The sequence below is a fragment of the Scyliorhinus torazame genome, chromosome 29 (genome assembly GCF_047496885.1).
Source record: "Scyliorhinus torazame isolate Kashiwa2021f chromosome 29, sScyTor2.1, whole genome shotgun sequence".
NCBI classification, from domain to species: Eukaryota; Metazoa; Chordata; class Chondrichthyes; order Carcharhiniformes; family Scyliorhinidae; genus Scyliorhinus; species Scyliorhinus torazame.
In genome coordinates, this window is record NC_092735.1 from 17,916,554 (window position 1) to 17,940,829 (window position 24,276).

Below are 24,276 nucleotides of genomic sequence, written 5' to 3' on the forward strand. Positions count from 1 at the left end.
AGGCTATGGGCTAGATTATATCCACACGTTACTGAAATGCGGGAACATGTTCAGACTATTTACAGCGCAGTATGAAGCCATTCGGCCCGTCGAGTCTGCACTCGCTCACTGAAAGAGCATTTACCTCGTCCCACTCGCCGCCCTTATGACATTCGCAGCCTTTCCCATTCTTTCTTTTCAGACTGCAATCCAATTCCCTTAACCGCGATCGAAGCTGCCTCCACCACCCTCTCAAAAAGTTCGATCCAGGCTCCAATCACCCCCTGGGTGAAAAAGAAATGTTTCCTCACATCAGCTCAACTCCTTTTGCTAATTATTTTGAGTCTGGGCCCTCTGCTTCTTGATGTACTCTTGAGAGGGAACGTTTTTCACTATTAGCGGTGCTAATTGACATATCGTGGTGTCATAGCTCTCTGGCGAATGAGCGTACTAATGCCATAAGATACAGCATTGTAACATATTATTGCAAGACGAGGATCATACTGATGCTGCAGATAGGAACAGGTTGATGCTTTATGGTGTATCATAGCAACATGTTACCATAGTGAAGAAACATAGTGAGGCTATAGGGTACATCATGCCATCGTTTTTTAAAAAATATTTTTATTCAAACTTTCGCCATTTTTTACATAACACCAATAACAAAACATCCCACCCAAACATTCCCCCCCCCCCCACTAAAAAAACACCCTGAACGCCCCCCCCCCCCACAATCCCCTGCCCGCCCCCACCCCACCCTCCCCTTTAGTAACTAACGGTGACCAGCTCTTTGAAATAGATAATAAAGGCCTGCCATTTTGGTAGAACCCCTGAATTGCCCCCCGCCCCCTCACGGCGTACATGACTTTCTCAAGGTATAGGAACTATCTCAGATCTCCCAGCCGCACTGAGGCTGGGGAAGGTGACCATTATCAGCACTCGCCTCCGAGGCAGAGGCCCGGTCATCGGCCCCCGCTCCCGTCTGCATCTCCAGCAAGTCTGACACCCCAAATATGGGCACCAAGGGACAGGGCTCCAGCTCAGTTTTCAGAATCGCCAGAATGGTGCCAAAGAAGGAGACCGGGACCCCGCGAGCTTGGAAAACACGACCAGAACATGTGCACAGGATTGGCCGGGCCCCCTCCATGGTGCTCGCACGTGTACCCCACTCCCACAAAAAAATCGACTCATCCTGGACCTAGACAGATGAGCCCTGTACACTACTTTAAGCTGTATTAAGCTAAGCCTCGCACACGAGGGCTTGGAGTCCATGCCGCTGTGACTGAGCAGGGGCAGGCTGTATAGCCAACATCGTGGAAACACGTTACTACAATAAATAAACATACTCAGGTTACAGTGTGCATCAAACCTGTCCAGAGATAATGGGCCAAATGGCCTCCTACTGTAACCATCCCATTCCCATGGCAACAACATGGCATTGATACGAAACAATAGCACCATGGCAACACAGCGGGATGGGAGGTAAATAGGCTCAAGCTGTTGAGTGCATGAAAGCAACACATTATCCCTTGAGCCTACTTGAGGTAGGAGGTGGGAGGTTGAGGGACGGCGTAGCAACCGTGATGCCATGGCGATCACGGAGGGGGGTGGGGGGAAGGGGGCGCGGGGAGCTGCTGAAGCAGCCAGTACTTTACTGTCCGTCTGTTTTGTATGTAGATATTACTGAAATTCAGGAACACAACAGATTACGACCATCAAGAAGCAACATACAGAGCCAATGCATCATGGCAAAATAATTCTGTTTAATCAGCCTCCTCCCCTCTGTACGTGAGTGTATGGAACAGCTTTTGGGTCCTCTTGCTCTTGGCTTAGAAATGCGATGATGCCATCAATATATTGCTAAAACTTTGAATATATTCAAGAGGCGGCTGGATATAGCACTTGGAGCGAATGGGATCAAAGGCTATGGGGAGAAAGCAGGATTAGGCTATTGAGTTGGATGATCAGCCATGATCGTGGTGAATGGCGGAGCAGGCTCGAAGGGCCAAAAGGCCTCCTCCTGCTCGTATCTTCTATGTTTCTATGTATGTATCTTTATCCATTGGCTGTCTACCGCAGAGGTGGCACTTAGAAGCACTTAGATCATTGTGCTGGGAACTCCGAACATCTTTAAGAGATGCTTGTCTATCTCAAAGAATCCATGCCATGGACTCTGGTTGTCATTCATAAATGGTTGGTGTTCATTCCAGTCGGCATTCCCTTATGCTCCTCAGCAACTGGGCGCCATTATTCGCGCCCCATATTGCAACTCTTTCTTGTGTTTCCCAGGCAACCAGCAGGCGCATGGGACTGGCTGTGGGCTCTGGAGGATGGTTTGACCATTGGCCCTCCACTCTCCAAATGTCCGACAATTACTTCAACAAGTAACTGTGCCGAGGCTGTGAGATGCCGCAGGAGAACCCGTTTCTCTGGTGATGGACCCTGCTGAGACTGAGACAATGCATTCTGGGAAGTACTTGGCGAGGTGTGGGTAAAGGACCATCGTGGTAGCACATCGATCAAGTAAGGAAAGAAATGGAAGCCACCTGGCCTGGCATAGCAACACTACAAAGAAACAAGGATAAACCGAGGCTTCAGAGTACAATATGCCAATAACTTACTATAATAAGTAAATATACAGAGGCTAAAGGAGGTATCTAGTCAATAAATTCCTGAAATGCAGAAATATACCACGCCTGCACTCTGCATTATGCCATCACAGTCTACAGCAAAGGATAACACTAGGGTCATAAAATATAAATTGTGTTAATTTAACGCAAGGAGTATCTGACGCTGTGGTACAGCACAATGACACTATAGCCATCAGAGAACCTACTGAGCTTCTACAGTTCATCATGGAATCATAGAAGAATCGCAGAACCCCAACAGTGCAGGAGGAGGCCATTTGGCCCATCGGGTCCACACCGACCATCTGAAAGAGCACCCCACCTAGTCCCCCCCCCCCACCCCCACCGCCCTATCCCTGTAACCCCTCCCCCCTAACCCCACCTTTGGACACGAAGGGACAATTTAGCACGGCCAATCCACCTAACCCGCACATCTTTGGATGGTGGGCGGGGGGGGGGGGAGGAAACCGGAGCACCCGGAGGAAGCCCACGCAGACCCGGGGAGGACGTGCAGACTCCACACAGACAGTCACCCGAGGCCGGAATCGAAGCCAGGTCCCTGGCGCGGGGCGGCAGCGGTGCTAACCGCTGTGCCGCCGTGGTAACACATTCCTGTGATAATGGAAGTTAGCAGGCTTGCCTGTGGAAAGGATCGATGCAGCAAAAAGAAATGATGGGCTATGTCAGAACGCACATTACTACAGGCAGTAAAACACACTGAGGAGACGCGGCAACACAGTAGTTGGTGAGTATTGTTCCCAAGGCATCATGAGTGCAACATGCTTACGTTTTCCTGCAATATTAAACATATGTATCGGGTGAGCCATTGCTAATTGTAACGACAGGAAACAACTATGTTGAAGCTTTAAGTCACATCATGGTAAAGGAATAGGTTTGGGTACAATACATATACCAAGATAGGGGCTGCCTGACTGCAACACATTACTGTAGCAAAGGGATAGTCTGAGACAAAAAGGCAACACTTTATGACAATGTAAGGCTATACTGAAGCTTTAGCGAGCGTCATTACAAAACAATACTGCATCAAAGCTTACAGGGTTTCATTATGGGCTGGATTTTATGGGCTAAACACCCAAAGGATTGTGAATCTATGGAATTCCTTGCCCAGTGAAGCAGTAGAGGCTCCTTCATTAAATGCTTTTAAGATAAAGATAGATAGTTTTTTGAAGAATAAAGGGATTAAGGGTTATGGTGTTCGGGCCGGAACGTGGAGCTGAGTCCACAAAAGATCAGCCATGATCTCATTGAATGGTGGAGCAGGCTCGAGGGGCCAGATGGCCTACTCCTGCTCCTAGTTCTTATGTTCTTATTCTCCGGTCCCCCAGCCGTGTATTCCGCCGAAGCACGGCATCCACTGGCGACGGGATTCTATCTTTGCGCGGATTGTTAATGGGATTTCCCAAGGAAGCCACTCCACGCTGCCGGGAATTCCGCGGGCGGGAGTGCGCCACCAGCGGGAAAAGTGAAATTGCAACGATTGGAGAATTCTGGCTACAGGCTCATGGTAACAATGAAAGGTAAAGGAACAGAGTGTGTTTAGATGGTGACCTATTGCAATACGTTCCTGCAATACAGGGTTATATTGACAGACAATTATTACAATAAACGTGTACACTGAGGCTGCCACTTATTTGCGAAGTGAAAAAAGAATTGCATTGATTTTAACGATATTTCAGAGTGCCTTCCAGTGAAAGGCACACCGTCACTGTTTTAATGTCGGCACTCAGAAAGAAGAACAGGCACGGCCTTGGGTTTAATGGGCGGGATTCTCCCTATGGGAGAATCGCCGTTCGCGCCATTTTCTCACGCGGCACCGATCCGACTCGAGCAGGCGATTCTCCGAGGAGCGAAGAATCGGCGCCATTTGCGCCGGCGCGCCTTGATGGGCCGAGTGGCCATGCCGCCGCCATTCACACGTGCTCGCAGCCGGCAGGAACACTGCGCGTAGGGTCAGGTGGCGGCCTGTGGGAGGGAGAGAGGCGTTCCTTCACCGGGGTGGGGGGGGGGCTCCGATGGGGTCTGGCCCGCGATCGGGACCCACCAATCGGCGGGCTGGCCTCTCCAGCCCCGGCCCTATTTCATTACGCAGCCGGCCCCTGAACCCCCCGCGCCATGTTGCGTCGGGGCCGACGCGTTGAAGAAGTCCCCCGCGCATTCACGGGTTGGCGCGGCCCAACTGCAGATGTGCGGGTTGCCGCGGCGCCCAGTGCGCGCCAGGAAGTGAGGCGTGAACCGCTCCAGCGCCGTGCTGGCTCCCTGTGGGGGCCAGAATCGCTAGTGCCCGCGCCCATTTTGCGCCATCGTGAAAGGCAACGGCGTTCACGACGGCACAGACACTCTGTCCCGCGATCGGAGAATCGTGCCCAATGTCTCAAAAGACAGCACTCCACAGTAGCACAGTGGTTAGCACTGTTGCTTCACAGCGGCAGGGTCCCGCGTTCGATTCTCGAGTCACTGTCTGGGCGGAGTCTGCACATTCTCCCCGTGTCTGCGTGGGTTTCCTCCGGGTGCTCCGGTTTCCTCCCACAAGTCCCGAAAGACGTGCTTGTTCGGTGAATTGGACATTCTGAATTCCCCCTCCGTGCATCCGAACAGGCGCCGGAGTGTGGAGGCTCGGGGATTTTCACAGTAACTTCACTGCAGTGTTAATGTAAGCCTACTTGTGACAATAATATTGTTATTATTATTACAATGAAGTAGCAAGCGTAATTTGTTACAGAAATCTACCTGCTTAAGTTCAACTTCATATGCCTTTGCTGTTGATTTGGGAGAGAGTTGTCTTTATGGCTATATTGAATGAGTCAGCAACTGCAGCTCCATGACAGGTTTTTTTACGACTGTAAGTAAAATGGATGTGTTTTTATTTATTTTAAGCTGTTTGCAAATGTTTACCTATTTTATAACTCCAATCGTAGGCTGCAAAAAGCGCACTGACCGTTTACGGATGGAATGAACTGTAAATTTGGTCTGTAATCGTAAGAATGCTGGAATCCTATTAAATCAAATCTTGAATTACAGTATTATACCAGATCAAATAGGCATCGTTAATTGTGTATGTTACTGTATATCAAAGTGTCAGCTTGGTTCAGTTTGTAACTCCCTCACGCCTCAGTCCGTCGGGTGTCGATTGACACTCCATTAGGGCTCGAGCACATGTTTTGCGGCTGACATTTTCACCGCTGAATGATTTTCAGTCAAGGCAGAGGCTAAAGCGCAGAAGAGCCTGAAATGGCCCCCAGCACTCGTGTGAGAAGAGCAGGGAGGCAGCCTATCACAGACACAGGGGGTGGGATTGTCCAGTGTCCTCACCCCGAAACTGGAGGTTCCCCCCCTCCCCGCCCCGCAAGTTCAACGGACCTTTCAACAGTCCACCAGGTTTACCATCCCCGTCCGCTACGTCTCCTGTGGTCAGGCGGGGTGGTAAACTTCACCCCAGTCTGGTCATCGTATGCAAGTTTTCAGGCCAAGCATTACCAAGGACATGGACAGACTTGTAGAATAGGTGTGTTGTTAGTGTGGTAAACCACTGTTAGTATATTATATGTATTATGGTAAACTGTTACTGTATTACATGTAATGTGGTAAACCACTGCCTGATGGCTCCGCCTCCCCTCGGGCTCGGTATAAAGGTGGACAGCCTCCGGCCCTGGCCCAGTTCGGGATCAGAGGCCAGGGGGCTTTCTGTTTAGCTTATTAAAGCCTCAGTTTCGTTCACTACTCGTCTTGTGTTGATTGATGGCACATCAGTTGGCACATTGACTTCAAGGTGGAAAAGCTTGAGGTGATAAACTTTGGAAGAGTAAGGGACCTTTTTTGGGAAAATAACTCGTACATTAGTTAGACCACCATTTTTAAAACTTAATCATTCATGGGATGTGAGCTTTGTGGGCCCGGCCAGCATTTATTACCCACCCCTAACTGGAGGACTGTGGACAGGTTTGATTTCTATGATATGAAGGCTGAGGGGAGACCTGATCGAAGGGTGCAAGGTTATGAGGGACATAGATAGGGTAGATAGGAAGGAGCTTTTCCCCTTCGTGGAGGGGTCAATAACCAAGGAGCATAGATTTACGGCAAGGGGCAGGATGGAATTTGACGGCAAACATCTTCACCCAGAGGGTGTTGGGAGTCTGGGACTCACTGTCTGAAAGGGTGGTGGAGGCGGGAACCCGCACAACATTTAAGAAACAGTCAGATGAGCACTTGAAACGCTGGAGCACGTTCTATGGACCAAGTGCTGGAAAACGGGATTAGATTAGATAGGGGCTTGATGTCCAGCACAGACGTGATGGGCCGAAGGGCCTCTTTCTGTGCTGTAAAACTCCATGGGCGCGATCGAACGGCCTCGCTACACCCGACTCGGTGACGCGACGAGGCCGGTAAATCTCGCGAGAGGCTTCTCGCAAGACTTGCGACACTGGGAATATCTCGCAAGACTTGCGACACTGCGCTCTGGATCTCTCCCAGTGATTAACATATTTAAGTGGGCCATTAGGCTCATTTAAATATGTCAGTGCCCGATTCTCCCGTGGCCCAGGAATAAACGCCCGTGCCCGGGAGACCTCGCCAGGGTGCCGTTTAGCACCGGTCCACATAAACGTGGACCAGGCGTAACAGTATCTGGGGGGGAGGAGGGGGTTCCCAGGCCATTGGAGGCCCCCGTGTGACCATAAGACCATAAGACGTAGAAGCAGAATTAGGCCACTCGGCCCATCGAGTCTGCTCCGCCATTCAATCACGGCTGATATTTTCTCATCCCCATTCTCCTGCCCTCTCCCCATAACCCCTGATCCCCTTATTAATCAACAACCTATCTATCCCTGTCTTAAAGACACTCAGTGAATTGGCCTCCACAGCCTTCTGCGGCAAAGAGTTCCACAGATTCACCACCCTCTGGCTGAAGAAATTCCTCCTCATCTCTGTTTTAAAGGATCGTCCCTTTAATCTGATATGGTGTCTCTGGTTCTAGTTTTTCCTACAAATGAAACACCCTCTCCACGTCCACTCTATCCAGGCCTCGCAGTATCTTGTACGTTTCAATAAGATCCCCTCTCATCCTTCTAAACTCCAACGAGTACAGACCCAGAGTCCACAACCGTTCCTCATACGACAAGTTCTTCATTCCAGGTCGGGGAATGTGCAGGGTTGCACCCTGGCACTCTCGCTAGCACCAGGGAACCTTGGCACTGCCTGCCTGGTACTTTGGCACTGCCGCCTGGGCACTCAGGTGCTGCCACCCTAGTACTGCCAGGGTTCTCCTGCCAGGGTGCCTGGGTGGCACTGCCAGGCTGGCAGGGGCACTGCCCGGGTGACTGGCTGGCAGTGCCAAGGTGCCCAGGTGCCAGGTTGCCCGTGGCAGCGATCGGGTCTGGGGTGCCCTTCCCTTAAGAGGTGGGGTAAGGGGGGGGACACGAGGACTCCCAAAGGGGTAGGTTGGGGGGTCCAGAGACCATGGTGGTGGGGTGTATGAATGGAGTCGAGAGATCGGGGTGGCATTTAAATATGGCGCCCCGATCTCTTCCTGCACCGACGAGCTCAGGAAATGAGGTAAGTGCGGCCTTGGCAGTGCGTTCCCGAGTAAGGCCCCGTTTGATAGCGAGGTCGTTCTTGGAACTGCAGGAACCGAGAAAGACGCGGCGATACACACCCAAAACGGGACTCTATTTTTTGCGCCTTAAATCGGGCCCTATGACTCTGATGTAAAAAGGGCTTTAGAAGCGCTGGGGAAGGTTTAAAAAACGTAACAGAATTTTACCATAGCTGGGAATTTATAGCCATCACAAAGGATTGATCAGGAACAGAAAAGAGAAGATTGAGGGGTGATCCAGAAGACAGCTTCGAGATTATTAAAGTGTTTGATGGAGTCGCCATTGATCAGAAACAGGGCCGTAACTGCGAGGTGATTTCTAATAAATCCAATAGGGATTTCAGGAGAAACCTCTTTACCCAGAGAGCGGTTATAATATGGAACGTAATACCACAAGGTGAACACCATAGGTGATTTTTAACAGGCGATAGATAGGTACACATGTGAGAGAGGAATAGAAGGATATGTGGTAGAAAAAGGTTCGCTGAAAAGGGTGTGAAGAGGCTGAAGTGGAGAATGAACAGCAGCTCGACCTTTTGCCTGTTTTGCTATGTCTGTTTCTATGCTGTAAATGTGACATAATCATTGCAACACACTGAGTTTACAGGGTGCATCATTGAAACACGTTATTCTTCCTCCTACAGATCCCACCCCTTAAGGGGGTGCTGGCGGCCATGGCCTTCCATTGGATTGTTGCACAATGAGCTTGGCCAAGCAGCACGATGGTTTTGCCGTGGCATTCTGTAGTGCCGCTGGTCAGGAAACCCTCCCACTCTTACCGCCTGCCTTCCGGCGCATTGGGAGGATTTACAGGCCGACGAAAGACCTGTTTGGCCACGGCGTGAACACACCTTCCGTGGCCATCGGGTCCTGAAGTGGGACTCGAACCCGGAGCTTCTGGCCCGCAAGTAGCACCCACAAGACCAACGCGTTACTGAGATAACCAAATATGGGCTAGTTTGTGGCAACACATTACTACGACACTAGATCAATGTAAGTTCATAAGGTACACCATATGGTAAAATGTTAATAAATTTGCCAAAACTATAGCATGCACTACAGCAGAGCAGGCAAACATGCAGGCGGGCTATTGTGGGGAGAGGCGTAAGTGGGTGCTGTGTTAATAAGATGCACTTGTTTAAAAGTCTGGATTTAGCCTGCAATTTGGAGGCTAATTGCTGAAAAGCATGATTTAAATGTGCCCAGAGATGCAAAAACAGAGCCCTCCATGTTGAAGCTCTCAAGCACTGATTAGGAGCAATTTTACTGGAGCCGTATATTTACCTTTTCTATATCAGGATGGCTCAAGGACTGAAGGAGACGGTCACATATTCTCAGAGGCCCTGCGAGGGGAAGGGCAAGGTCCTCCTAAAAGCAATGGGGACCACAGAGGCAACTGTTGTGTCTAACATGGGGAGAGATCGCCAAGGAGGCCGCAGCCGGCAGCACAGCCCCCAGGACATGGTGCACCTGTTGCACACAATGCAAAGACGTGACAGGAGTGGTCAAGGTAAGACCCCCCCCCCCCCCCACCCCCCCCCCCCCCCCCCCCGCATCGTACGAATGCACTTCTCAAGTCGCCATCCCCAGCATCACAAGCTCAACGCACCACATCCACCAGCTAACTATACACTGACATTCACACAACCCACACGTATTGCATCCTTCACAGGCTCCGCTCGTACCTCGGATACATCTCACAGCTCTACATCCACGTGAAGTATCACCCACACACATAAACACGTCTGCCAATACATTCATTCACAATCAGCACTCTTTCTCTTCCAGGACAAGACAGGGCACAACAGCCGGCAACCGAAGCTGAACAGGAGCAGTGAAGGCTGAATTCATGTCATTCCTTCCCTTGAGAAGGTGGTGACTGAGGAGGAGAGCGACAGCTGCCGTGGCCACAGGCAGGGGGTATGTGGCCACTCCATAGATAGATAACCACAACTATCCATAGATAACCACAACTATCCTGAGCCCAAATCCCCCAAATCTATCTACTCAGTATCTATGGGTTCATTACTAATGATGCGCGGCCTAGTGGCTACATGGGCTGCATCCTAATCCTTCTAGTTTTCCCATTGCAGACTCTGAACAACAAGATCCATCTCACACCCCGCCATCCACTGTCAGGTCGCCCTCCCACTCCAAAGGAAGCGAAGGAAGGGGAGAGCGAGGAAGAAGGCACTGAATCACTGGCAGCAGTGCAGGAGTCTGCCAGCATGTGGAATATTGAGGCCAGGTCCCTATCCCATAACCTTTTCCAATGACCTCTCCACTGTGTCTCCAGCTAGATATTGGGATGATAGGTGTCATTCGTTATCCAATACCATCCTTTACTGATGTTTCTGAAACATCCTGATACACTTGGCCCACAAGCAGTGCTGTAAATACATTTACCTTATAGATCCAGCCCTTCTATCCCCAAGCGTTAGATTTTTGAAGACAAGGGCAATGATAGAAGATTTTAAGGGGAAAAGGCACAGTACCTGGGGAGAGAGAATCATTAACGCTATCAATGAACAGGAGGGGAGAGTGGGTGCTCAGCCGCATAGTGGGAATAGGGTCAGGGCATCGGGAGTTGGGTTTTGGGCAGGGAGGATCCTTAAATGAAGTTTGGCTCAGCGGTCGAAGGGAAGGGAGCAGTGCCGTTTACTGGACGGTTTCTATCATGGTGAAAAATAAAGCCCCTGAGCTCCTTGCTCTTGTAGTTGGGGTAGGGTGGGGGAGGCAGGGGAGAAGGGTGTGATGATACGCACAAGGCAAGTTTGTACATAATGTTATGCACGACCTCCGACCACTAGGTGGCAGCGTAAACCCACCACGGGACCCTAAGGCTGGGGAGTTGGGAGTAGGTCATGCTGGAGGATAGACGGAATTTGCAGTAGCTCTACAATAGTTACTTAGTGTTAGTAGTTTATTCTTTTATTTATCCTAGTTATCTTACCTCGCAGTTGTTCCATTATAAATTATTTAAACAAATGTTCTGCAGTTCACCATTCACTTCAGCCATTCTACAGAACATGACAGGCGTTTTAAGAAGTGGAGAGAAGAGGTCGGGGGTCATATTTGTATCTTAGGATGGTCCAAAAATAGTGAGCAATTTTGACAAATGGGAGGAAGACCTATTAGTGCTTATGTAGTCCAGCCAGTTGTGGCAATGATTAGCTAAATCTGTTATCCACCATAGGCATTCGAGTCCATCAAGCAAGAAACAGCAGAGTGTGGTGAACCCAGCCCAACACATCGCACAAGCTTTCCACCCTCACGTTGATTCTGTCTACTCCGCTCGCTGCCTCAGGAAGGCAGACAGCATTATCAGAGATCCCTCCCACCTTTGCTTTGCCCTCTTCCAGACCCTTCCATCAGGCAGAAGGTACAGAAGACCCACACATCCACACATAGGAATAGCTTCATCTCCACAGCTACTAGACTCCTCAATGACTCCCCCTCGGACCGATCTGTTCCTTGTAAGAACACTATTCACCACACCCTATGCTGCTCTTGCTCATGTAATAGCTTTGTTTGGCCCCTTGTTCCGCACTGTAACCAATCACTGTTTGTCGATGTAACATTTGTCAATGTTCTCTGTCGATTGTTCTTTTTTGTCTACTATGTACGTACTGTGTACGTTTCCTTGGCTGCAGAAAAATACTTTTCACTGTACTTCGGTACATGTGACAATAAATCAAACCAAATCAAATCAGTCTGTATTCCGAGGGTTGGAGATGATGGGCATTCTGTGGAGATGGCTGGGGGGAGAGAGACAAATGGTTTTAATGGTGGAGAAAAGAGTGTGATTGAGCAGGTAGATAACTGCAGAGATAGAGCCAAAGAATAGAGAGCTGAGAAGTGTAATGATGAGTGACAGCAGGGACAGTTCTTTTCCAGCAATGGATATAAAAAGTACATACTGTTGTAACCTTTCGGAGACTCACAGGGCCTGGCCGATTAGGCTTCCTGTGAGTCTGGTGGACAGGAGCTTCCTGGAATGGTGGCGGAGCTCCCTCACCAGCAGGGGAGCAAATTAGGACAATAAAAACCCCAGCCCGAGGATGGGCCGGGCGCGGCTAGTCCCTTCTGGAATCAGAGTACTTTGAATCTTCATTCTACATCAATAAACCTTTTGTCTCCTTACGCTCCTGCTGGGTCACTTCCTCGAACTCAACACGTACTAAGGCTGTAGAGGCGCATCATTACAACACAGTAATGGGCAGCACGGTAGCACAAGTGGCTAGCACTGTGGCTTCACAGCGCCAGGGTCCCAGGTTCGATTCCCCGCTGGGTCACTGTCTGTGCGGAGTCTGCACGTTCTCCCTGTGTCTGCGTGGGTTTCCTCCGGATACTCCGGTTTCCTCCCACAGTCCAAAGACGTGCAGGTTAGGTGGATTGGCCATGATAAATTCCCCGTAGTGACCAAAAAGGTTAGGAGAGGTTATTGGGTTACAGGGGTAGGGTGGAAATGAGGGCTTAAATACGGTCGGTGCAGATTCGATGGGCCGAATGGCCTCCTTCTGCACTGTATGTTCAATGTTATATGTTCTAGTACTGAAATGGAGTGGTGGCATTGTCACTGGATTGGTATTCCAGAGACCCAGGGTTCGAATCCCAGCATGGCAGATGATGAAATTTGAATTCAATAAAAATCTGGAATTAGAAGCCTATCGGTGACCATGAAACTATGCTTCTGAATCTAAAGGTTGTGGGTTCAGCTCCCACTCTGGAGACTCGAGCACCAAGATCTAGGCTGATACTCAGTGCAGTACAGAAGGAGTGCTGCACTACGAGAGGTGCCGTCTTTCGGATGCAATGTTAGGCCCAAGGCCTGCCGCTCTCTCAGCTGAAAGCCAAAATTCCTGTGGTACTGTTTCGACGTAGAGCAGCTGAGTATCCTGACCCATCGGTCCCTCGATCCACATCACAATGACAGATTATGTGGTTGGGCCCACATTGCTGTTTGCGGACGTTTGTGATGTGTGAATGACTTGCATTTCCCTGCCCACGTTGCTGGAGTGAGTAGACTCCCATTAACATTTCACTGGTTGCAAAGCCTATTGGGAAGTTCTGATGTCATCACAGGTGCCAAATAGACTTAAATCCTTCTTTTTTCTTTCCAAATAATGAGGCTTTCGGGTGCATCATGGTAACACATTCCTACACAATTGGAATATATTAAAGCTATAGCGATATATCGTCTTGGGGCCCAGTGGGAAAGTGGAGTTAAGACCACAATCAGGTCAACTGTGATATTATCGAATGGCGGAGCAGGGTTGATGGGAATTATGGCCAACTCCTGCTCCCTTTTCCTACGACCGTACGAGCTCAAATCACTACTATGATAAGTAAACATTTTGATGCTATGGGGTGCCTGACATAGAATCCCTACATAGAATTCTTACAGTGCAGAAGGAGGCCATTTGGCCCATCAAGTCTGCACCAACCCTTCGAATGAGCACTCTATCCATTTACACTCCCCCGTCCACCCTCCCTATCCCCGTAACCCAGAACCTAACCTGCACATCCCTGGTCATTAAGGGGCAATTTAACGTGGCCAATCCACCTAACCTGCACACCTTTGGACTGTGGGAGGAAACCGGAGCACCCGGAGGAAACCCATGCAGACACGGGGACTACGTGCAAACTCCACACAGGCAGAGAACCCAGGTCCCCGACGTTGTGAGGCAGCAGTGCTAATTCACGGAAATGCATTACTACAATCGGCATGCGTGCAGAGGGGAACACAAAAGCCAAACTGGCCGGAAAAGAGTTAGCCTTTTAACTGTGGAATGGCGGAGATTGAACTGTAAGCTCCTTTGCAACAAAAGGCCTGAAATGTTAACTGTTTGTCTCTCCCCAGGTCCAGCCTGATTAGCTGAGTACCACCTGCATTTGGTATCACATCCTGAGGCTCCGGGGTGCATTGTGGCGACAGATTACTGTAATGTGTAGGCCGACAGAGGCTATATATAATTCATGCCAGTACATTACTGACCCACAGGACTCTAAAGTTCAGAATTGCAACACACATTCAGAATGAGCAAAATAAATCAGTAACATGGAACAAAACTGAGGATCTATGAGTGCATTATGGAAATACATTGGGCGCTATTCTCCGCCGCCCCCACCGCCCCACGCCAGGTGGGAGAATCGCCGGGGTGCCTCACGAATCACGCCACGCCGCCCCGACCCCCGCACGCGATTCTCCCACCCCCCGGAAACCAGCGCCACGCGATTCGCACCGGGCCGCTCGGAAACTGGCGAGCGGCGATTCTCCGGCCCGGATAGCCGAGCGGCCACTATGACACGAAAGGTTCCCACCGGCGCCGTCCACCCCTGGTCGCTGCCGGCGGGAACCCTTCGGGAACACTGGGGGGGGGGCGGCTTCGGGAACACTGGGGGGGGGGGGCGGCCTGTGGGGGAGGGGAGGGGGGCTCCTTAACCGTGGTGGCCTCCGATGGGGTCTGGCCTGCGATCAGGGCCCACCGATCGGCGGGCCGGCCTCTCCCCCTCTGGGCCTACCTCCTTCTGCGCGGGGCCCCAGAACACCAGCAGCACGGTAGCATTGTGGGGCAGCACGGTAGCATTGTGGGGCAGCACGGTAGCATTGTGGGGCAGCACGGTAGCTCTGTGGATAGCACAATTGCTTCACAGCTCCAGGGTCCCAGGTTCGATTCCCGGCTTGGGTAACTGTCTGTGCAGAGTCTGCACATCCTCCCCGTGCGTGCGTGGGTTTCCTCCGGGTGCTCCGGTTTCCTCCCACAGTCCAAAGATGTGCAGGTTAGGTGGATTGGCCATGATAAATTGCCCTTAGTGTCCAAAATTGCCCTTAGTGTTGGGTGGGGTTACTGGGATATGGGGATTAGGTGGAGGTGTGGACCTTGGGTAGGATGCTCTTTCCAAGAGCCGGTGCAGACTCAATGGGCCGAATGGCCTCCTTCTGCACTGTAAATTCTATGTAATCTGTAAATTCTATAGCTAAATGCTCCAGCTCAGGCAACATCCCGGTAAATCTCCTCTGCACCCTTTCCAGTGCTATCACATCCCTCCTATAATGTTGATTCCACAACTGCACACAATACTCTAGCGGTGGCCTAACCAACATTTTATACAGTTCCAGCAAATCCTCCCTGCTTTTAAACTCTATGCCTTGGCTAATAAAGGCAAGTATACCATATGCCTTGTAAACCCCTGTATCTACTTGCCCGGCTGATGAATCTTCAATCCACAGAGAGGCAGCGAGAGCGAGTGAACATAAGACTTTATTCGTCATGAACTTGCCTAGCCAGAGTCAGTAGTACAGATGAATGCCGCCCACAAGAGGCCGGCCTATATATGCCCCAGTTTGGGTGGAGCCAGAGGCGGAGCCATACCGGTAGCATTGTGGATAGCACAATTGCTTCACAGCTCCAGGGTCCCAGGTTCGATTCCGGCTTGGGTCACTGTCTGTGCGGAGTCTGCATATCCTCCCCGTGTGTGCGTGGGTTTCCTCCGGGTGCTCCGGTTTCCTCCCACAGTCCAAAGATGTGCAGGTTAGGTGGATTGGCCATGATAAATTGCCCTTAGTATCCAAAATTGCTCTTAGTGTTGGGTGGGGTTACTGGGTTATGGGGATAGGGTGGAGGTGTTGACCTTGAGTAGGGTGCTCTTTCCAAGAGCCGGTGTAGACTCGATGGGCCGAATGGCCTCCTTCTGCACTGTAAATTCTATGAACCGGGGTTACATTACAGTACCTGGGAGCATTTCATATCACCACTTCCAGGTCATAGGTCACAGGTTATGGTATCATGCATGCATTATGGTGAATACATTCAGCACACCGGCTATATTAAGGGACCGGTATACATGCACACCTTGGCTGATCTGACTAAATTCAACCCCACATTCCAACCTTCACTTAATAACGTTTCACACCCCCAACCCTTGTTAATTAAAAATCCTACCCTACTTCATCTTAATAAACGTATTGCTATATTCCTCTTCCCTGGTCTGTTCATTTAGCATCCCCTTAAATGCAATTACAGTAGCCATTCGACTACTCCTTATAGCATAAATTTTACTTTCGAGCTGCTCTCTTTGGAGAGCAGCTTTTCCATAATTTCCTGTTCAGATATAACTATCTTATATTTGTGACCCCCATACCTTCTTCCCTACATCTCTCTTATCGTAGAATCATAAAATCCCTATGGTGCAGAAGGAGGCTATTCAGTCCATCGATTCTGCACCGCACCCCCATGAAAGAGCACCCTACCTAGGCCCACTTCCCCACCTTATCCCTGTAACCCCCACCTAACCTGCACATCCTTGGACACCAAGGGGCAATGTAGCAGAGCCAATCCAACTATCCTGCACACCTTTGGACTGTGGGAGGAAACCGGAGCGCCCGGAAGAAATCCACGCAGACACGGGGAGAAAGTACAAACTCCACAAAGACAGTCACCCAAGGCCGGAATTGAACTCGGGATCCTGACGCTGTGGGGCAGCAGTGCCAACCACTGCGCCACCGTGCCGCCCATCGAGCCCTGGCAAAATCTGGGGGAGCTGTCAGATCATCCATCAGCCGCTTTCAAGAGAAAAGAGCTCCGACCTGGTCGATATTTCCTGAGAGACTTTATTAGTCATGAACCTGCCTAGCCAGAGTCAGTAGTACAGCTCTGCTGATATTTGGCAAACGCTCTGCCCCTTCCACAATGCTGTTATATTCTTCTTGTAAATTCTGAAGAGCAGAAAGATGCCAGATTCTCAAAGTGTATAACAACCCTGCAAACTCAACGTAGCTTCTCTGCTTTTCAATTCGATCCATCCAGGAAGGAACCCCATGCTTTGTTTGCCTTTTTGATGGCCTTATTAGCATGCCTTGTTACATATATTGATTTGTGTACCTACACCGTGAGATTGTTTTATTCCTCTTCCCTTTCTAGACTCTTACTTTCCAAGGACAAACTGACCTCCGTATTCCTCCAGACAAAATGCACCCCCTCGCACTTACCTATGTCAAAATTGATTTGAAAATTGCACATCCAATCTGCAGGTGGATTAATGTCTTGCATTTTGTCACAATCCTCTCCAGCTATCTACTGCACTCCGCCACGCTTATTTAAAATCACATGGCCAATTCCCGAGTTCAAATTGTTGTGAGAATGGCAAACAAAAATGGAAAATCCAAACAAGATATCACCCTGCCCACTCCTTCGTTACTTCCAATCATTCAGTAAAGGGTTATCAAGCAAAACCTTTTCTTTTGAAGTCCAAGCTAACTGCTCTTCTTTTAAGATATATTTGGTTTGTAGATGCCTTTCCATTGCATCTTTGAGGAAGGGCTCCACTATTTTAAGCTCAGTATGGTTCCTGGATTTGTTCGATTTTTTTAAAAGTGGAAATCGCATTAACTGTCCTCCACTCCTCTGTTCCGCTTCCCAATGAATTTTTATTTCACAAGTCCCTCCGTTATCTCTGCCTTCACTCACTTCAATAAGCAATAAATCCAGACCAGGGGTTCAATCCTCTCTACGCTTGATTAGCTTAGCAATTATGTCGTGAGATCTTAAACGTGATTTTTGTGTTGATTTATTCGTCCAATAGAAGCACATCCACCCTGACAATCAACCACAAGGTAAAGAACAGTCTTCAGCTCTGGAGAAGGGTCTTACGGACTCGAAACGTTAACTCTGTTCTCTCTCTGCGCAGATGTTGCCAGACCAGCTGAGCATTCCCAGTATTTTCTACTTTTGTTTCAGATTCCAGCAGCCACAGTATTTTTGCTTTTACGTTCCTGTGACGCAGAGTGCACCTTCGCAACTCATTACTACAGCAAAAGTATGTTCTGGAGATATTGGTGGCAACAACATAACATAAGAACATAAGAACTAGGAGCAGGAGTAGGCCATCTGGCCCTTCGAGCCTGCTCCGCCATTCAATGAGATCATGGCTAATCTTTTGTTGACTCAGCTCCACTTTCCCCCCCGAACACCATAATCCTTTATTCCTTTATTCTTCAAAAAACTATCTTTATATTGAAAACATTTAATGAAGGAGCCTCAACTGCTTACCTGGGCATGGAATTCCATAGATTCACAACCCTTTGGGTGAAGAAGTTCCTCCTAAACTCAGTCCTAAATCTACTTCCCCCTATTTAGATGCTATGCCCCCTAGTTCTGCTTTCACCCACCAGTGGAAACAACATGCCCGCTTCTATCCCCCACATCCTTCTAAATTCCAACGAGTACAGTCCCAGTCTACTCAACCTCTCCTCGTAATCCAACCCCCTCAGCTCTGGGATTAACCTAGTGAATCTCCTCTGCACACCCTCCAACGCCAGTAGGTCCTTTCTCAGGTAAGGAGACCAAAACTGAACACAATACTCCAGGTGTGGCCTCACTAACACCTTATACAGTTGCAGCATAACCTCCCTAGTCTTAAACTCCATCCCTCTAGAAATGAAGGACAAAACTCCACTTGCCTTTTTAATCACCCTGTTGCACCTGTAAACCAACTTTTTGCGACTCATGCACTAGCACACCCAGGTCCCTCTGCACAGCAGCATGTTTTAATATTTTATCAGAGCATCATTCAATGCATCATTATGGCAAAGGTACATAAAAAGGCTACGGTTCGCATCGGGCTCAATCTTGGTGCTGAAATAGCATAGTGTTAACGACACTAGACGCTGGTTGTAACTACCAAAACTAGTCAGCAGGTCCAGGTCATTGGAAATTTCCAGCACCTACTGGTTAAGTTTACACCACCTTTCTGTTCATTTCATACAAATGGCATTGTGCCCTTAGCCTCCCCGTTCCATTGGCAAGCTTGTCCAGTTTGCACATTAATAGAACATACAGTGCAGAAGGAAGCCATTCGGCCCATTGAGTCTGCACCGACCCACTTAAGCCCTCACTTCACCCTATCCCCGTAACCCATAACCCCTCCTAGCCTTTTTGGTCACTAAGGGCAATTTAGCACAGCCATTCCCCTAACCTGCACATCTTTGGACTGTGGGAGGAAATTGGAGCACCCGGAGGAAACCCACGCAGACACGGGGAGAACGTGCAGACTCTGCACAGACAGTGACTCAGCGGGGAATCGAACCTGGGGACCCTGGTGCTGTGAGGCCACAGTGCTATCCACTTGTGCTACCTTGCTACGCATTAAATTCACCACAGAATGCCAGGGTTGGAAAATAACATGGAGATGATCTCTTTTAATACTGTAGTAATGGTTGTTGCAATGCCGTTCGATCGCCCTCACCCAGGAAGGACGTCAATTACACGGTTCAATTACATTCCTGTCAATTGTAAGAATTTTAAGATGTAAAATTTTACATTTTTTATTCTTTTCTTCTTTTTTTTCTTTCTTTATTTCTGCCTCTCAATCCAATCTTTCTTTCGATCTCCTTCTGTATCTGATTTGAGGCTAATTCCCTCTCCTCCATTTCCCTTCTGCAATAATCCTTTAATCTCATCGGTTAAGGAGATAGACGGTTGGTCCCATTCTCTAAAAGGGGCTGGTTTAGCACTGTGGGCTAAACAGCTGGCTTGTGATGCAGAACAAGGCCAGCGCGGGTTCAATGAATGGCTTAGATAGGGTGGATGTAGGGAAGTTGTTTCCATTAGCAGGGGAGACTAGGACCCGGGGGCACAGCCTTAGAATAAAAGGGAGTCACTTTAGAACAGAGATGAGGAGAAATTTCTTCAGCCAGAGAGCGATGGGTCTGTGGAATTCATTGCCACAGAGGGCGGTGGAGGCCGGAACGTTGACTGTCTTTAAGACAGAAGTTGATAAATTCTAGATTTCTCAAGGAATTAAGGCCTATGGAGAGAGAGCGGGTAAATGGAGTTGAAATCAGCCATGATTGAATGGTGGAGTGGACTCGATGGGCCGAATGGCCTTACTTCCGCTCCTATGGCTTATGGTCTTATGGTCTTATTATTATTAATAAGGTCTCGTTGCCCTCACAGTGGATCAGAGAGATCTCGGAGTGCCTGCCCAAAGATCCCTGAAGGCAGCAGGGCAGGTCAACAAGGTGGTTAAGAAGGCCTATGGGACACTTGTCTTTATTAGCCGAAGAATAGAATATAAGAGCAGGGAGGTTATGATGGAGTTCAATAAAACGCTGGTTAGGCTGCTGTGTGCAGTTCTAGTCGCCTCACTATAGGAAGGATGTGATTGCGCTGGAGAGGGTGCAGAGGAGATTCACCAGGATGTTGCCTGAGCTGGAGCGTTTCAGACAGGAAGAGAGGCTGGTTAGGCTGGGGTTGTTTTCCTTGGAGCAGAGAAGACGGAGGTGGAGGGGGTAGAAACCCTGATTGAGGTGTACAAAATTCTGAGGGACATCGATAAAGTAGACAGGAAGGGACTTGTTCCCCTTAGTAGGGGGGACAATGAGGATTTAAGGTAAGGGGCAGGAGATGTAATGGGGATTTGAGGAAAAACCTTTTTACCCAGAAGGTGATAGGGATCTGGAACTGCCTGAAAGAACGGTCGAGGGGCGGAACCCTCACAACATTTAAGAAGTATTTAGATGAGCATTTGAATTGCCATAGCATACACGGCTATGGGCTGGAAAATTGGATTCGAATGGATAGGGCCTTGATGGCTGGTGCAGACGTGATGGCCAAATGACCTCTTTCTGTGCTGTAAAACTACGTGACTCTATGACCATGGTGCCATGGGCAAGTTCTGGCACAAACATCTTTCAAACTGATGGGTGCATGAAAGAGCAGGGTGCATACCATTAAAATCAGCTCATCGCTGTGGTGAAGGAAACCTACAGGGGCTATTCGAATCAGAGAACAGTTACAGCACAGAAGGAGGCCATTCAGCCTGCTGTGTCTGTGCTAGCACGTTGTGAAAGCTACTCGACTAGTTCCACTCCCCTGCCTTTTTCCCCGTAGCCCTGCTATTTTTTTTCTCTCTCTCTCTCTCTCGGATAATTATCTAATCCCCTTTTGAAAGCCACAATTAAATCTGCCTCCCCCACACTCTCAAGACAGTGCATTGCAGAACCGAACCACTCACTGTGTGAATGGATTTTATCTCCCGCCTGTCACCTCTGGTTCTATCTACCAATCATCCGGTTCCGGATCTTTAAGAGGATCTCGCACATACACATACGGATTAGGAGCAAGAGTAGGCCACTCGGCCCCTCGAAGCAGCTCCGCCATTCAATAAGATTGTAACCTCAATCTCACATTCCTGCCTTAGCCCCGACAACATTTCACTCCCCCTCGCTTATCAAGCATCTATCTGGCTTCGCCGTAGAAATATCCAAACACTCTGCTTCCACTGCCTTTTCAGGAAGAGAGTTCCAGAGACTCACGATCCTCTGAGAGAAAGATTTCTCCTCGTCCCCGTCTTAAATGAATAACCCCCTTATTTTTAAACAGTGACCCCAGTTCTAGATTCTCCCACAAGAGGAAACATCCTCTCCACATCCACCCTGTCAACACCCCTCAGGATCTTAACGCCGCCTCTTACTCTTCCAATATAAGGAACATATTTCTGATACAGGGTACATCCTGGCTATACAGTATCTACAATGAAGGAACTTTTTGAGGCAATAGGATGCATAATAACCTCACATTAATTAATTAATGGTCTGATCAGTAAGTTTGCAGACGACACAAAGGTTGTTGGAATTGCGGGTAGCGGTAAGCACTGTCAGAGGATACAGCAGGATTTAGATCGTTTGGAGACTTGGGCGGAGAGATGGCAGATGGAGTTTAATCCGGAAAAATGTGAGGTAATGCATTTTGGAAGGTCTAATACAGGTAGGGAATATATAGTGAATGGCATAACCCTTAAGAGTATTTACAGGCACAGGTCCACAGGTCACTGAAAGTGGCAATGCAGGTGGAGAAGGTAGTCAAGAAGGCACACGGCATGCTTGCCTTCATTGGCCGGGGCATTGAGTATAAAAACTGGCAAGTCATGCTGCAGCTGTATAGAGCCTTAGTTAGGCCACACTTGGAGTATAGTGTTCAATTCTGGTCACCACACTACCAGAAGGATGTGCAGGCTTTGGAGAGGGTACAGAAGAGGTTTACTAGCATGTTGCCTGGTATGGAGGGCATTAGCTATGAGGAGAGGTTGGATAAACTCGGTTTGTTCTCACCGGAATGACAGGTTGAGGGGGACCTGATAGAAGTTTACAAAATTATGAAGGGCATGGAAAGAGTGGATAGTCAGAATCTTTTTCCCAGGATGGAAGAGTTCATTACTAGAGGACGTAGGTTTAAGGTGCGAGGGGCAAAATTTAGAGGAGATGTGCGAGGGAAGTATTTTGCACAGAGGGTAGTGGGTGCCTGGAACTCGCTGCCGGAGGAGGTGGTGGAAGCAGGGACGATAGTGACGTTTAAGGGGCGTCTTGACAAATACATGAATAGGACGGGAATAGAGAGATACGGACCCCGGAAGTGTAGAAGGTTTTAGGTTAGATGGGCAGCATGGTTGGAGCAGGCTTGGAGGGCTGAAGGGCCAGTTCCTGTGCCGTACGTTTCTTTGTTCCTTGTTCTATATTACTGCATTAAAAGGATGGGTAATGGTTATTTGGTGCATTGTGGTGTCGGGCGTTTTGCTCATTCTATAGGATGCTGCACACAATACTCCAGCTGAGAAACTGTTACATTTTGGAAAGGCACATGTGCTTTTTGTCTCCCTTGAAGCACAAGAGGTACAAATCAACCGAGACCGAATATTTTTCCAAATAAATACTTTTATTCACACGATGGCCAGACATTTTCGCAGATAACAATTCTTACAAACCTATCCCAGAAAGACAAGGTCAATCAATGAATCTGATGGTAGTCAGGGGGCTTAATCCTTCTTTGAAATCGCTTAAAAATGCCTCGTTTTATGCTATTACACTGCTGTGCAAAGCTGTCTGCTATTCTCTTTCTCCTGGTTTGAGAGGACGTCTGTGCTTTCCTTATCTCTAAACTTGTCCTTCGAAAGTATGGCAAGTCTCTCGATAATCATAGTTAGCAGCAGCACCTTCTTTCCCGAACAGTCTGAGGCAATAATAATAACACGGTGCCCTTCAGACAAAGTCAAGCTTCCCAGCATGCCTTTTGATTTTGGTCACGTTCGACAGTTGTCTGCTCCTGCCTGTGATTCTGGCCGTATTTTGTACTTTTTCATGTGCATTTCTTTATTCAGCTCACATTTCATGGGGCAGTGGAACACTCATCGTCCCTGCTCCACGGGCCTTACTATAAGAGCTTTATCGGTAGAGGCCCAGATTCAAGGGCTGGGATTTTAGGTCCCCCTCCCTTTCGCGTGCAGAGGCAGCCGCCGTGATCTTCCGGCCCCACCTAGGTCAATGGCACGGCCGCTGGGGAACCCGCCACGGGGGGGAGGAGGTCGCCTTCAACGGGACGGGAAGATCCCGCCCACGGTTAAGGGCTGTAAAATCCCGTCCGCAGATTTCTGATCCCGTTAAGGTTAGACCTGTTTCGGTCATCCAATCTCGAAAAGTCCTAATTCCTTTGGTTCCTCCTCCAGCGAGTGAGATTTAACAAGCCACTTCAAACTTGATTGTTCTTCGAACCTGCGATGCATTCACAACACACGACCTCTTGTTTCGGGAAAGTCACATCGCGGGTCTCGACAGAAACGTACCTTTGAATGCAGCAAATGAGAATGAAAAGGCTGAGAATCAAAAGAACTTGCGAAAGGACAACGCGCTCAGACAGGATTTCCGCCCAGGGGCGTGGTCTTACATTTTTAGACCCCTCCTGACCTGTCATGATTCTGAGGTTGCCAACCCTCCAGGATTAGGCTGGAGTCTCCAGGAATTTGAAGATCAATTTGAAGAAAAATCAGCAGGACATTTAAAAAAGATCTTTTATTTTTCCAACAATTTCTTTGAAGGCTTCTCTTTGTCGGAGACAAACACACCAAAAATTTGGGGAGTGGGGTTTAGAATCTGTCTGGCAGTCCGTCAGGCATCATCCAATTGGGTAAGGGGTCTTTTGGCTTTCCAATTGGTGGAGGAAGGCCAGTGTGTCACAAGGATAGGTGTGTTGGCCGACAAGTGGCTGGAGCATGGTGGGGAGGGGAGGT

General features: G+C 49.0%; 1 long non-coding RNA gene across 2 annotated transcripts; it reads left to right on the forward strand.

Moving 5' to 3' along the window:
- The first annotated feature begins 1,677 nt into the window (after positions 1-1,677).
- Positions 1,678-14,286, forward strand: LOC140403902 (uncharacterized). 2 transcript variants are annotated; one of them, XR_011938433.1, is made up of 5 exons: positions 1,678-1,763; positions 8,859-9,207; positions 9,513-9,724; positions 10,003-10,134; positions 14,078-14,286. It is a non-coding gene; the product is annotated as an uncharacterized lncRNA (long non-coding RNA). The 2 variants fall into 2 exon arrangements; XR_011938434.1 differs by lacking the exon at positions 14,078-14,286 and adding an exon at positions 11,411-11,770.
- Positions 14,287-24,276: the final 9,990 nt, after the last annotated feature.